This window comes from Camellia sinensis, chromosome 3, assembly GCF_055761805.1.
Source record: "Camellia sinensis isolate YWXY chromosome 3, ASM5576180v1, whole genome shotgun sequence".
Taxonomy (NCBI): Eukaryota; Viridiplantae; Streptophyta; class Magnoliopsida; order Ericales; family Theaceae; genus Camellia; species Camellia sinensis.
This window is the reverse complement of record NC_138963.1, coordinates 53,056,861-53,072,344: the sequence shown is the minus strand read 5'-3', so window position 1 is coordinate 53,072,344 and position 15,484 is coordinate 53,056,861.

Genomic DNA, 15,484 nt, shown 5'->3' with positions numbered 1-15,484 from the left:
GACAAAAATATTTCGTCATCAATAATAAATTCTCTGTTCTTGTATTTAAGGAGACAAGTATTTTATTACTAATTATTTCTCTTTATTAATATGTTATGATTTTGTATTTCGGAGCACTGAAACCGTGACCCTAAGAGACACACTCTGACCCTTATCACTCATTTTCATGTGCACGGACACTTAAGTCGTGACCCAAGAAGACACTTCCTATAAACCCTCATTTCTCTCTCGCACTTGAGTTTACTCCTCTCTCACAAGTATTGAAGTCGTGAAACAAGAAGACACTCTGTAAACCATTTCTTCTATTTTCGCACTAAAGCCCCTCTCATATGTCTCACACTTAAGCCCTTCATGCATGCCAGTATTGAAACTATTATCCAAGAAGGCACCCTATGCAAAACCGACTATTCTTTCTCATAGTGAAGGCACCTCTTGCATAAGCACTTTTTCTTATTGTCTGAACCAACTGTACCCTTTCCATCTAGAACACCCATTTTAGAAAAATCGCACGTCAAAACCCCTCTCCACCAAAAAAAAAAAGAAAAAAAAAAGAAAAAGAAAAGATAATTAATGTAGCTATTTTTTGTGAGAAAAAAAATAGAGAAAAAATTAATAATAATTTTTTAATTTTCAAAATTAAAAGAAAATATTACCTTGTTTAGTATAGAGTTTTCAATAATTAATTTGTTATTTTTAATCTATATTTTTTTAGTGAACATTTTTTAATATTATAATTTTTTTTCCTTTTTTTAATCTATATTAATAGAAAACATTACCTTCTTTTTTTAATTTTTAATCTATATTTTTAATCTATCTTTCTATCTATATCTGTCTATAAGAAAAATGAAATTTTTAACTTACAAGCCTTATGGGAGCTCCAATATCCCAATCTTAATTTTCTAAATTTTTGTTTAAAAAAAAAAAAACTCAGCATTTATTGACTTCTATCAACCCACTTTTTGACTTCTCTCATATCTACTCCTAACATCCATTTCAACTTCTCTCATACACGATGACTCGTAATGAGATTGTTAAATTATTTTTTTATAAAAAAATCTTTAAAAAAAATAATTTGTATATTAAAAAAATATTTAAAACAAACATAAATTCTTATTAAATCTATCTATCTATCTATCTATCTATCTATCTATCTATCTATATATTATATAAAGAAAAAATGATTTCTAACTCACATGCCTTGTGGGAGTTCTAATATCCCAATCTTAATTTTTTAAATTTTTGGTTTAAAAAAAAAAATCTCAGCATTTATTAACTTCTCCTAACCCACAAGCCTTTTTGACTTCTCTCATACCTACTCCTACACCCTTTTCAACTTCTTCCATACATTATGGTTATTGAAGGGATTGTTAAATTATTTTATAAAATTTTTTTAAAAAATAATTTGTATATTAAAAAAATATCTAAAACAAATATAAATTCTTATTAAATCTATATATATATATATATATTATATAAGTAAAATGGGGTTTCTAACCACAAGTCTTGTGGGAGCTCTAATATCTCAAACTGAAATTTCTAATTTTTTGATTTTAAATAATTAAAAAAATCCTCTATAGCTTTCATTCAAGCAAAATTACATCATTTTCAACTTCTCCTGTACACTATGGTTGTTAATGAGATTGTTAAATTATTTTTATAAACCAATCTGAATTTTCTAAATTTTTTATCTTAAAAAAAAAAAAAAACTCGGCATTTATTGACTTCTCCCATACCTACTCTTACATCATTTTCAACTTCTCCCATACACTATGGTTATTGATTGGATTTTTAAATTATTTTTATAAAAAAATTATAAAAAATAATTTGTGTATTTAAAAAAATATCTAAAACAAATATAAATTCTTATTAAATCTATCTATTTCTCTCTCTATATATATTATATAAGTAAAATGGGGTTTCTAGCCACAAGTCTTGGAATGGAAATTTAAAACATGGAGGCGAGAATTGAAATTTTTTTGTGACAAAAAAATTTGGCCGCCGATTGTTAAACGACGTTGTTTTGTACTAGGAAAACAGAAAAAAAAAATTAAAAAAAGCCCTAATCTCCCCTCTTTCTCTAGCTCGCTCTCTGTGTCTCTCTATGTTAGCCTGTCCTCTCTCTCTTTGTGTTCTCTCTCTTAATCGGTGCCCACTCTCTCTAGCTCACCGAACTCCCTCACCACCGTTACTCACGTCCGTCGCACATCGCCGGAGTTTGATGCACAAAAATAATTTTTAAAAAGCACAAAAATAATTTTCTCTAGCTCACCAAAAATAATTTTTTCTTTTTGGAGCTCATAAATAATTTTAAAAAATATTAAACATTTCATGATGCACAAAAAATCAATTGTTAAAAATTACACTTTCCACGATGCACAAAAAATCAACTGTTTAAAATATTTTACTTTTCATAAAACGCAATTGCTGTCCTAAAAGGTATGACCGAAAAAAAAAATAGCGCCAAAATAAAAATTTTGGGAGCCAAGCACCAAAAAAAAATAAAAATAAAAATAAAAATAAAAATCAAATCAAATCAAAAGCTTAGGTTCCTAATTCATTCTCACACCCAACCTTGCCCTAGTCTCTCTCTCTCTCTCTCTCTCTCTCTCTCGCAGTGGCGACAACACCGACGTGTGCAGTACCCCCTTCGGCGTCTAGGTAACCCTCCTCCTCTCATGTCCTCTCATTCTCTTCTATCGCTCTCGCAGACGCTCACAATCTCTCTCTCGTAGACCGACGTTTGCAGATCTCCCAACCCTCTCACTCTCTCGTAGACGTATATTAAGGTCGGAGATAATTTGGATCTGCCGGAGTTTGATCGGCCTCCGGTGGGACATTTGTTGGATGAGAAAGTTATCATCTCGGAAATACGATGAAATGGGTTACATTGTTTAAAGATTTCAAAGAATAAGTCGGGTCTTTCTCAACCTCCTTCCTCTTCTTCTTTATCTTCCTCGTCTATTAACCAAGACAACAATGTCACTTCAACCACACAAGACTCATCTGCATTTTCATCGTCTTCAAGGTTTGTTTTATCATACTATCTAATTATTAATGTGTTTTATGTTCTTTTGTAATGCCCTAATTCAATTTTACTGAATGATTTTTACTGGGTTTTGTATAATAGTGTGTTGTTGGGAGATGTTTGAATCTGCAAGTGTTTGATTAATTTACTCACTGATTAGAACAAAGCTATCAGCTGAAAAGTGTTAGGGGTTTCTAATAGATAAAAAGGCATGAAAAGGGGGAATAAAGCGAAAATGAGGGTGTTTGGGTTTCTAACTTCAATTATCCACTAAAGTTAGTAAGGACTTTTAATTAACTTGAGTTTATAAATTTCATTATCAAGTAGTGGTTTCTTATTAAGTAAAAATTCGTGATTTATGATGAAGCTCTGGTGCATTGCATTTTGAATTTCGTTTTGAGTCAGCATGAAGTTCAATGTGACTCATGTAACTTTGTTTTCTGAATTGATTCAAACATTCTAATATGCTATCTTTTTTGTTGAAAAGGCTTCGTGATTGATAGTCTGATTTGAATTTCTGATGCATTGTGTTTGTTTTTGTATTGCTGTTTGTTATCTACTTCATTAGTCGTAGTTGATTTCTATATTGCTCTGTTTAATTCTGATTTCAAGCTCTGTATTGCTGTGCATTGCTTCTCTACACTCTCTACCAGCCGGTTTGATTTTCTTTTAATTTGATCCTGTGTTGTATGTTGTCAAATTTGTGTCTCAATTTGGTTGAATTGTTGTAGGAGCTGTATGTGTTTGTATGGGAAATGATGGGTTTAATTTCTGTTATTTAGATATTAATTTGTGTCTCAATTTGGTTGAATTGTTTTTTGTTTCACTGTCAAATCAAACCAAAGCAAGCTTGGTGTCCATATCAAGTGGGTTTTGTTATTGCTTTTGAGTAATAATGATTTTTTTAATGACATTGAATTGGATGTCTGTTTGGTTTTCTTAATACCTTTTTACAGCATTTTTGTTCAAAATTACTTTGTAGGCAGGCACAGACTCTAAATTGAGCCTATTTAAGAAAAGCAAAAAACCAATTCTAGGGGCCACAACTTCACTGGTTTGAAACCTTTTCAGTATTTGGTAAAGCATTTCAGAAGTACCTATGCCAACCTTTACTCGATAAAAATTCCCAAAACCTGGTTAAAATCCAACCAAGTTGACTGGTTTTTCAAAATTTCTGATAAATTAATGAAAGTGGTGCTGATCTGGTCCATTTTTTAGATTACCCAAAGCAAAGTATATAATGAAATTGAAATGTTTTTCATTCTTAATTTTAAGAAATGAATGACTATCATTTTCCTTTTATTTGAGCATTGTCATGTTTGTTTTATCTTATGAAATTCTTCTCAAAAGTTCCCTCTCATAAAAAGGTAAGATCACTTTTGTCACACTCAAATAAATTTTCCCTTATAATTTCTATTTAGGCAAGCATATCACTTAAGTGAAAGTATAAAAAGGTTACTTGAAATCTGATCATGAGTTGTCTTGAAGAAATAATGATTATGCAAAATTCCTGATATTATGCCATTATGAATTTCCTAACAAACTTGCATCCTCTTCTATATATCATTTCATTTTGAATAATTGAAGTTAATGTGAACTTCAAATATGAACTTGATTTGCAATTGAGTTCATGTTGTTTTCTTTGTCTTTTTCGTCAGAATCTACTATTGGATGCCAAAAGAAAGCTTGGTGAAATTTTATCTGCATTTGAATTTTTGGATAGCAACTCAATGGATCTGGTAAATTTTCTCTACTGGATCTGGATACAAATATTTGAACTAAAAAATCTTTCTTTTATTTGCATTACATTATTTAACTGCATTAGAGAGAGATTCTTCAAAATTAGAAGGTTTAAGATTAGTAGGACCAATATCAATCAGAAACATGATATTGGTAAAGAAAATATAGTTAGAAATGCTGGAGATTGTTAAGAGGCCAAAGGTTGGAATTCTTGATATCTAGTCTCAAGTTCTTGCCTACAGAATCAGAGTATGTCTTCAACTAGTTCATACATTTTATTGATTATACCCTAATGATGCTCTGATACATTTTAGAGTATGCCCTTCAACTAGTGCTAGTCTCAAGTTCTGAGCATAACTGAGTACAATACATAAATAGTGTGGCTAGCATTGTCAATCCTAATGAATCTCATGACAAGTAAGCTATTTACTGATAATGCATTGTTTATCTGCTCAAATTAGTTCCCTTTCTATTTTTCGTTTTCTTTTTTAGAAAACTCTATTTTGTCATCTTAATTTTTTTTGAAGAATTTTGGTCTAGTCAACATTAGCTCATTGGTCCTTAATTAAAGAAAAGTTTGTTGCATGCCCCTTTCTTAATAAGATTCAAGTCATAAAATAAAGAAATATGAACTGTGAACTTCAAATATGAACTTGATTTGCAATTTTGAGTTCATCTTGTTTTCTTTGTCTTCTTCGTCAGAATCTATTATTGGATGCCAAAAGAAAGCTTGGTGAAATTTTATCTGCATTTGAATTTTTGGATAGCAACTCAATGGATCTGGTAAATTTTCTCTACTGGATCTGGATACAAAATTTGAACTAAAAAATCTTTCTTTTATTTGCATTACATTATTTAACTGCATTAGAGAGAGATTCTTCAAAATTAGAAGGTTTAAGATTAGTAGCACCAATATCAGTCAGAAACATGATTTTGGTAAAGAAAATATAGTTAGAAATGCTGGAGATTGTTAAGAGGCCAAAGGTTGGAATTCTTGATATCTAGTCTCAAGTTCTTGCCTACAGAATCAGAGTATGTCTTCAACTAGTTCATACATTTTATTGATTATACCCTAATGATGCTCTGATACATTTTAGAGTATGCCCTTCAATTAGTGCTAGTCTCAAGTTCTGAGCATAACTGAGTACAATACATAAATAGTGTGGCTAGCATTGTCAATCCTAATGAATCTTATGACAAATAAGCTATTTACTGATAATGCATTGTTTATCTGCTCAAATTAGTTCCCTTTCTATTTTTCGTTTTCTATTTTAGGAAACTCTATTTTGTCATCTTAATTTTTTTGAAGAATTTTGGTCTAGTCAACATTAGCTCCTTGGTCCTCAATTAAAGAAAAGTTTCTTGCATGCCCCTTTCTTTATAAGATTCAAGTCAGAAAATAAAGAAATAGAAAAGACCAAGTGATAGGGATTGTAAAGGCATTGGATGACCAATAAATTAAGGAAGAATTTTCAACCTTGGTTATCCTTATGCCTGATTGACGCTTTGTTATGGTCTTTGATTAGCAATTTTATCAGCTGAAATAGCATATCATTATTTTGTGATGTCCAAGTTCAACTTTGCCCATGGCACTTCGTCTAGCTTGTGTTTCCTGTTATTTTACAGAATGCATTGCCTTATTGTATCACTTTACTATGGCTGATGTGTTGATGTTTTTTGGATTCTAAAATTCATTTTCATGCCTCCAGAGAGAAGCTTGAGGCCTTCCTACTTCGTTCAATGGAAGGTGGTTTGATATCTGATGGTGTTCTAGCCCAAGACATAATCCAGGCATTATCCTTTTGGTGTATTTGTGAGGTTCTTCTACTTTACATGTTCGTTTGTATTGGCAAGTCTTTCTTTATCAGTATAGGGAGAGAATGGTATGTTGGACATACATAACTTGATTATTAGAATTTTAATATTCATATAAATGGCGTTCACTCTATACTGTGCTCTCATTAGTTGTAACTTCTTTCTCACCTCTCACTGAATATATCTTAGAGTCATAACTTGATAAGTATTCATGTAAAATTGACTTCTCCTTCTCCATGTTGAACAATTTATTTATATGCCATTTAGGATTCGGTGTTGAACAATTTATTTATATGATTTATTGTGTATAATATTTGACTATATATACATATATATCTACATATATGATTGTAGTTCTTTTTTTTTTTTTTTGCGACGTTAAGAAGATGGCCGCTAATACATTGTAGGAATTTTTTAAACTTTTTTGCGACGACAAAAATGTTAGTCGCTATAAGTAGGTTAGGCAGTCGCAAGTAGTTTGCGATTGCTATTTGCGGTCGCAAAAAGTATTTGCTCCCCCCGCATTTGCGACCCTCATTTGCCGTCGCAAGGGTCGTCGCAAAAAGTCTTTTGCGACTGCTTTTCTATTATTTGCGACGGCTTGTAGCGGTTGCAAAAAGTGTTTTTTTTAGTAGTGCCATACGCATAAATATATATATTTAATCATAATTTGACGGCTAATTTTTAAATTTCTCCCAACCCCCAAGCCTTACCCTCATAATAAGACTTTAATGCATTAAAAATAAGTATAAAAAAAATTCCTTGAAAAGTCCAACACATATGAATTCCTTGAAAAGTCCAACACATATGATTATTATCAAAATATTAAACTTTAATATAATATAAAAAAAGAGAAGACATTTAATTCCTTGAAAAGTCTGATACATATGATTATTATCAAAATATTAAACTTTAATATAATATAAAAAAGAAAAAAGAAGAAGACATTTATAATAAAAAAAAAATTTAAAAATCACAATTCACATATATAGATAATTGTAAACATAATCCGTGCATAGCACAAGTGTTATGTTAGTTGATCAGTAATGGGAAAGGAAACTCTCTAAATTTGTGGCAAATTTTTATCAAGGTATTTAGTAGATTTAGAGAGCACTAGTCATGAGTTAAGTGAAAGCTAATTTGATATACTTTGATCAATGTATTTTATGTTGTCTATTTTTAATGTGTTTACTATTTTGAATTTTTACATCAGATCTGCTACTTTTGTTTATGTTTTGCATTGCCTTGCAAAGTAATTATGAAATGTGATTTATGGTCTCCGCGTTGATTAGGTGTAGCAAATTCATTATTTGTTAGGTGTGGGCATGAGAAGCACTCCTTATGCTAGTATAGAGACTTTACAAAACTTTTGGTTATTTTCCCTAGCAGTCAATTTTAGGTAGCAGCAGCACTTGTTAACAGAAAAAGTATCCCCAAAAAGGAATGTATGAACCTAATTTACTATGTGTGTGTCCCACATCACACTATTTGAATTTACACAATTTGCTTTATTTATGGGCATTTTTTGGGATCTATAACTTTTTACTTTTAGATAGGCCAGAAGTTTGGCATCTCCCACTCACAATGATTCATTTAAAATCTGCACCCTTCTGAGCCAAACTTAAGACTTAAATAATTAGGTGTGATGTGCACATGTATGCATACATGTACATATATGTAGACATGTTTTATATTACGTGCACACTAATTTTCTAATAATTATTTAATTTTTTAATATTTGATAGGAAAATATGATACAAACACAGGCTGATCACCTCTCATAATTGGGATCAACCCCTTTGACTGCAGAAGAGCTGTCAATCAAAGTTCTAAAGCCAAGGTCTGGCTATGTGAAGGGACTCGGCATGAGACCTTCATCCTCTATTAGGAGGACCACTACCAAATATGCTGAAACAAATGATTATGTGAAGCGCCTTGAGATGCAAATAGAGACACAGAAGGAACAAATACAAATGTTGAACAATAAAATAAAAGATTTGTAGAAGTGGAGACACAGAAGGATCTTGTCAATTTTTTGAGGACCAAAGGATTCACTGGACTCTTTGGAAGTGGAGGGGATTCATCCACAAGTGGACATACTTCTTGGTAAAGTATATTAACTTTAATATAATAAATTTTATAAAAGAATATATGTTTGAAGAATTAGAAAGTAATGGAAACATGCATAGGCCATCCAATTTGTACAGATGCACGGGATGTATAAATTGTGAATTAGTCTAAAAAATATTTCTTTTTCTTTATACTTAAAGCTTCAAAAAAGGCCGTTGAGAGGCTAAATTATCACACAACCATAGATTTGTATAGGAATCAACAGAAACACCTTAGGAGGGACCAATATAAGTTGTATGAACTTACGGCACATTAATGGGATGCACCAGTTGTGAATTAGCCTTAAAATTAATTTTTTGTTCTCATAATCTCGAAAAAAAGTATGTTAGAGGGATAAATTGTATAATTGATCTAATTGTGAATTGATGAGTTACTAATGTTTTTAATCTTTTGTATAATTAATTAATTACTAAAGTTTTTAATTTATTTTTTTGCAGATTGGATTGGGGTGGCATTTTTGACGTGCAACAATGATGTAATTTACTTGAATGTTCATTTTTGTTTGATAAGGATACACATACTTTGGGGAGTTGCACTAATTATTGTTGGATGTTTGGTAGAATTGTACAAGTTATAACTTTTGGATATTTTGTGGATATTGCACTATTTTATTGTATTAGGATGAAATTATTTGTAATGATGAATAAATATTTTAATTTTGTTAATTCGTAAATGTGTTGATGACAGGTTAGGTTAAGTTGTGATGGAATTGTTATATTCAACAGGTTTCAACATGAATAGGGTTTTATTTGTTGAACTAAAATTCAGATTTTGATAAAATAGGTATACAATGTGGAAAAAAATATTATGAAATTAGTGACAAAATTTTTCATCCCTAAAGAAGGTTTTTTCGTCTCTTACTTGGCTTAGGTGGAAGATTAATTTTGTCATGAATTCTTTATTTCGTCGCTAAATGAATTTGTAATGACGAAAAGTATTGTCACATTTTGTCACTATTACCCTCAATGTGTGACGATTTTTTTTTGACATTATTTTATCATTTTTAATGATAAATTTATTTTTGTCTCTATTGGTAGCTTCTTTGACAAAAAATTTTCGTCTTTGTTTATATTAAATATGACAAAATTATTTCGTCTCTATTTCTTATATTTATGACAAAATACTTTCGTCTCTAATTTCTTTCATTAATGACAAAATATTTTGTCGCTAATTACTTACAAGTATGTTCTCAACAGAGTGTATTGAAGACAAAAAAAATTCGTCACAAATTTATCATTTTTAATGATAAATTTGTTTTTGTCTCTATTGGTAGCTTCTTTGACAAAAAAATTGTGTCTTTGTTTATATTAAATGTGACAAAATTATTTCGTCTCTATTTCTTATATTTATGACAAAATACTTTTGTCTTTAATTTCTTCCTTTATTGACAAAATATTTTGTCGCTAATTACTTACAAGTATATTCCCAACAGAGTGTATTGGAGATAAAAAAATTCGTCACAAATTTATCATTTTCAATGATGAATTTATTTTTTCGTCTCTAAGACCCTTTAGCGACGACGCTTTGGCGACAAAATGGGTGACGAAAAATTTTCGTCGCAATTAGTTTGAGTAACGAAATATATACATTTTGGGACAAATTTGTTTCGTCTTTAAATCCCAAATTTGTTGTAGTGGTTATTCGTAATTTGTTAGATAGTTAGAGATAGTTAGAATAGTTAGTTAGCCTCTTATTTGTATATATAGAGTAGATAATGATATGTGTAAATGATGGCGAAAGAGATTATGAAATAAGATTGGCTTCAGTTTTTCTTCAGTTTGAACAATTATTTTTTGTTGCCATTAAACAATCGGAATATTCAAATTTTTTTTTCTTTTAATTTTGTTTCATATTGCAGTGTGAATGTTCACATTGGTATGAATTTAGTTTTTTTTAAAGCTAATTGTATGTAAATTGTAAATTGTGAACATTTATATTGTATTTTTTTGAGTTTTTTTAAAAAAAGTCTTTTTCAAAAATTAGCTGTATGCTTGTTGTTTTTGTTATTATACTTATTGGTTAAACAATTATTGTTGTTATCATTGAACAATCGAAAGATTCATTTTTTTTCAATTTTATTTTATGTTTTTACGTTGCAATGTAAATGTTCACATTAGTTTATTTATTTATTTTTTTTAAGGTTAGTTGTATGTTAATTATAAATTGTGAACATTCACATTATATTTTTATATGAGTTTTATTTTTTCAAAAGTTACTTGTATGTTGTTGTTTTTGTTATTATACTTGTTGGTTGAACATCATTTTTATTACCATTGAACAATTATTTTTTGTTACTATTGAACAATCAAAATAGTTGATTTTCACTTTTTTCAATTTTGTTTTATATTTCACGTTACAATGTATATGTTCATATTGGCATGAGTTTATTTTTTTTAAGGTTTGTCGTATGTTAATTGTAAACTGTAAACATTAACATTATATTTTGGTATGAATTTTTTTTTTTTTCGAAAGTTAGTTGTATATTTGCTGTTTATTGTGAACATTCACAAAATGAGTAACTACTGTTATTTTTTTATTGTGTATTAGTTTCAAAATAGAAACATGTGCAAAAAAAATTAGAAGGATAATTTGATCATATTACATTAAACAAAACCTAATAGAATACTCAAAAAAAATGTGAGTTAGATAGAATAAAATACTTAAAAAGAGAATTTATTAAAAAAAATTATTTTTTAAATTAATTAATTAATTTATTATTTATTTATTTATTTATTTGAAGGACATAATTTTCTTGGTTTGTAAAAGCCTACTTTTCTTTGAAGCCAAAGATTATTGGCGTTGATTGGGGGACGAAAGAAGGTACAAATCATAAGCAAAGAGATGTAGGAAACTTTTGAGATAATTTAAATAAGTGTATTTTTTTAATTTTTTATGAAATATGAGTTGGATTTGGGTTGAGTTTGAAATGATATGTTAGAGAGGTAATATGACTTATATAAGATAATGTAACTTAAAAAAGATAGTAACTTTTTGACTTTTTTTAAATATGCCAAACAGCCCTAAATGTAGGAGGGACTCACTATAATAGTATGCCAAAAAAAAATAAAAATAAATTAAGGCCTCGTTTGGGAACGGGCTAATTTAGTAACTTTTTGTCTATTTGGCTAAAATATGAGCTAAAAAAAGTAGTATTTGGGATGACTTTTTGACTTTTTACGAAAAGATGTACAAAAAGTAGAGAGAAAAAAGAATCTTTAATTTTTTAATATAAGTTGTTGACTTTTTGAATAATTTAATAACTTTTTAAATTTTTAATTAAAAAAAAAATTTCCAAACGAGGCCTAAATAATAATTTGATATAATTGCAGTATCCATTTATATATATATATATATATATCTTACCCTTTATTGGTAACAACATTTAAACCGGTTTGGTCCGTGGACAGCTACATCTTGGGTTTCATCAAAACCAAACAAAATATTTGAGAAGTACATAATCATAATATTGGTTACTGCAACTCTACGCCAAAAATAAGAAGGAAAATGTCAAACTATATTAAGGGTTGTTTTAGAAAGTTGGTAAAAAGTTAATTTTTGATTTTTTATTAAGTTTTTTGATTTTTTTTGGAAGTGATTTAGGAAGTTGGTAAAAAATTAATTTTTTGCTTTTTAATATTTATTTATGGTGTCAAATCAAATTAAAATGACCAAAATACCCTTACTCAACATAAGAGATTTATTTTTTTATTTTTTTTTCATAGGCCCTAATTTTTAATTTTACGACTGCGTTTTTGGCACTTGCCAAATGGCTTTTCTGGCGTTATGTTCCCAAAATGGCACTAATAGTTTTTATAGTTTGTGACTTGTATTATTTTAATTGTTAATTTTTTAATTATGATATAATTGATCATAAATTTTGAATCTTATTCCAAATAAGAACAATTGAAGATATTATTACTTAATTTTAAGGGTAAAATCTTCAATTTGATAAAATATAAACTAATTTAACAAAAATAAATATCAAAAAAATATTTTTAAAATTTTTAAAATTATTTCTACACTCCAAAGATAAAATTACATAAAATTGATAAATCTTTTAGACATTTATTTATTTATTTATTTTACCAAATTAATTTTTATTATATGCTTAAATGATGATTATATTATGGGTAGTTGTTAAACTTTTAATGTGTAATCGATGCATTTAATATATGAAATATTTTTTGTTTTGTATTTTTTTAATTTGATGGATTGGTTTAATAATAATATCAAAGTTGTCGCCATATTTGACTTTTGAAAAAATAGAAACTAATTTAATAAAAACAAAAACAATTACCCATTACATGATTATCATCCAAATACATAATAAAAATTAATTAGGTAAAATAAATAAATAAATAAATGTCTAAAAGATTTATTAATTTTACATAATTTTATCTTTAGTGGGTAGAAATAATTTTTAAAAATTTCAAAATATTTTTTTGACATTTATTTTTGTCAATTAGTTATATTTTATCAAATTGACGGTTTTGCCCTTGAAAAATCAAATGGTATCTTTAATTGTCCTTATTTTGAACAAGATTCAAAATTCAGAGTCAAATGTGTCACAATTAAAAAGTTAGGGACCAAAATGATACAAGCCCCAAACTATAGGGACCGTTAGCGTAATTCACAAAAAATAAAAAATAAAAAAAATGATATTGTAAGATTCAGTTTACCTCTTTAAATTTTATGATTTTTTTCACTAGTAAGGTCAAAGTATTTTTTTTAAACTTTAATTCTTAATGTTTATAATTTTTTTCAATTATTTTTAAAATAAACTTTCATCTAATTTTGAACAGTTACATGAAATAAAAATAGATAAATTACACTTTATCTCCTTAATTTCACGAATTTCTCACTTTTACCCTTATATTTTATTATTATTATTTCTTTCATTTTGGCTTCAATATTGTAATTTCTCTCAATTTGCTTTCAAAGTTAACTACTGTCCAGTTTTAGACGAAAAAATGTCACATCTGTAGTCATGTTGAATAAAAAAATTATATTAAAATTTTAAGACCCAAAACTACTTGGTTGAGGTTACAGAAGATGTTTTCTTAATTCTTTTTGAATAATTAAAAACAAGTTTGACAAAAATCATACACCAAAAATATATATTTGAATTGGTAAAAAATATTTTCTCTCCTAAAATGAGAAAATCATATGAAAATAATGAATGTCTTTTGTTTTTCATTTTTAACCAAGCTAATTTTTGGAAAAAATCAGAAAACAAATGATAAAAACTTAATCAAACAGAGACTTATTTATTGCTCATTTACTTTAAGTTTTAAAGTTCTATAAAAAAAAAAAATTACAATTGATGAAAATTGAACTTGTGGTACACTCCACAGCCATTCTTATATTACCATTAGATCCGAGATACCTTTTAGTCTTCTGAGACCAAAATTACACACGACTACCCATGTAATTCTGATTTTACTACAACGACCGTGCTAGGGAGCTCGAAAACGAGCTCCCCCGAATCCCCCTAATCTTGTTTTTTTTTTTCAGAAGCAGAGAAGGAGAAGAGAAGGGAGGAGGAGGAAGGAGGAAGGAGGAGGAGTGGACTGGAGGGGGCCATAACAGTGGGAGGAGGCGGAGGCGGGGCCGGAGGCGATGGCGAAGCTGCTGCGACGATCGGAGCTGGGCGACGGCGGCGACGGGCTGGGCAATCGGCGACGACGTGTTGGGCGACTATCTCTTCTCTCTTCCCCTCTTCTTCTCTCTTTCTCTCCCTCTCCCTCCGAGCTGTTGCAGAGTCGAACATGGAAGAAGAAAAAAGAAAAGAAAAAAAAAATCCCCAAAACGACGTCGTTTTGGGGATTAGGGGGATTAGAAAAGCCAAATTCGAGCTCTCAAACATTATTCTTACTACAACCACTAAAAATTTAACAAATAAGCAAAATATTAAGTCCTACAGTAAAATACTATATTCCAACGCCTTCCTTTCTCATTTATTTTTATTTTTTTTAAATACCACAGTCACTGTTTAAAAATTAATTTAATGATTTTTAAGTTGGTTATGTGAGCCCTATCTAATTTTTAAAAAATTAAAAAAGTTGGCCATGTGAGCGTCATACCTTGCATACACTTGTTTGGGGGCCACCTTGCATACAATTGTTTGGGGGCAACCTTTGTTTTCAAATTGACCCATGTAATTAATAATATCTATTTGTGCCCATGACCCTCTTGATGAAATGTCATTTTTAACTTTTTCAAATGCATCCCATTTCTTTCCTTTTTTTTTTTTCTTTTTTTTTTTGAGAAATGACTTGGAAAGCTATATATATATATATATATCTTATACAACATTTTGTGTTATGTCCGTGTATTTATTTTGATAGTCACTTACCAAATGGATTAACACAATACATGCTTATTTTTCATTAATCTCAAATGTTCCAAAAAAATTAAAAATGAAAGGATCAAAATAAAAATTTTATAAAAATGCAAGAATGTTATGCAAAATTAACCCTTAATAAGAAACAAAATATTGATATGTATCTTTCAGGTCCCATTTCAAATGAATGTTGTAGGGACATATTTTCAAGGTCGTGCCACATGGACGAGATGCCTCCGAGGTATTGGCCGAGATGCCACGTGGACGAGCCAAATTGCCGAGGTGATTGTGGTATTGTCGAAATCTGGTACGGTAATACCGGAATCTAAGATATTTGGATAGAGGACAAGAGTCCTAGATAAATAATGCGCTTAGTTTGGATAAGGATGAGGCTTTTGAGGAGTTCATTTATATCTAACTAAGTGTTCGAG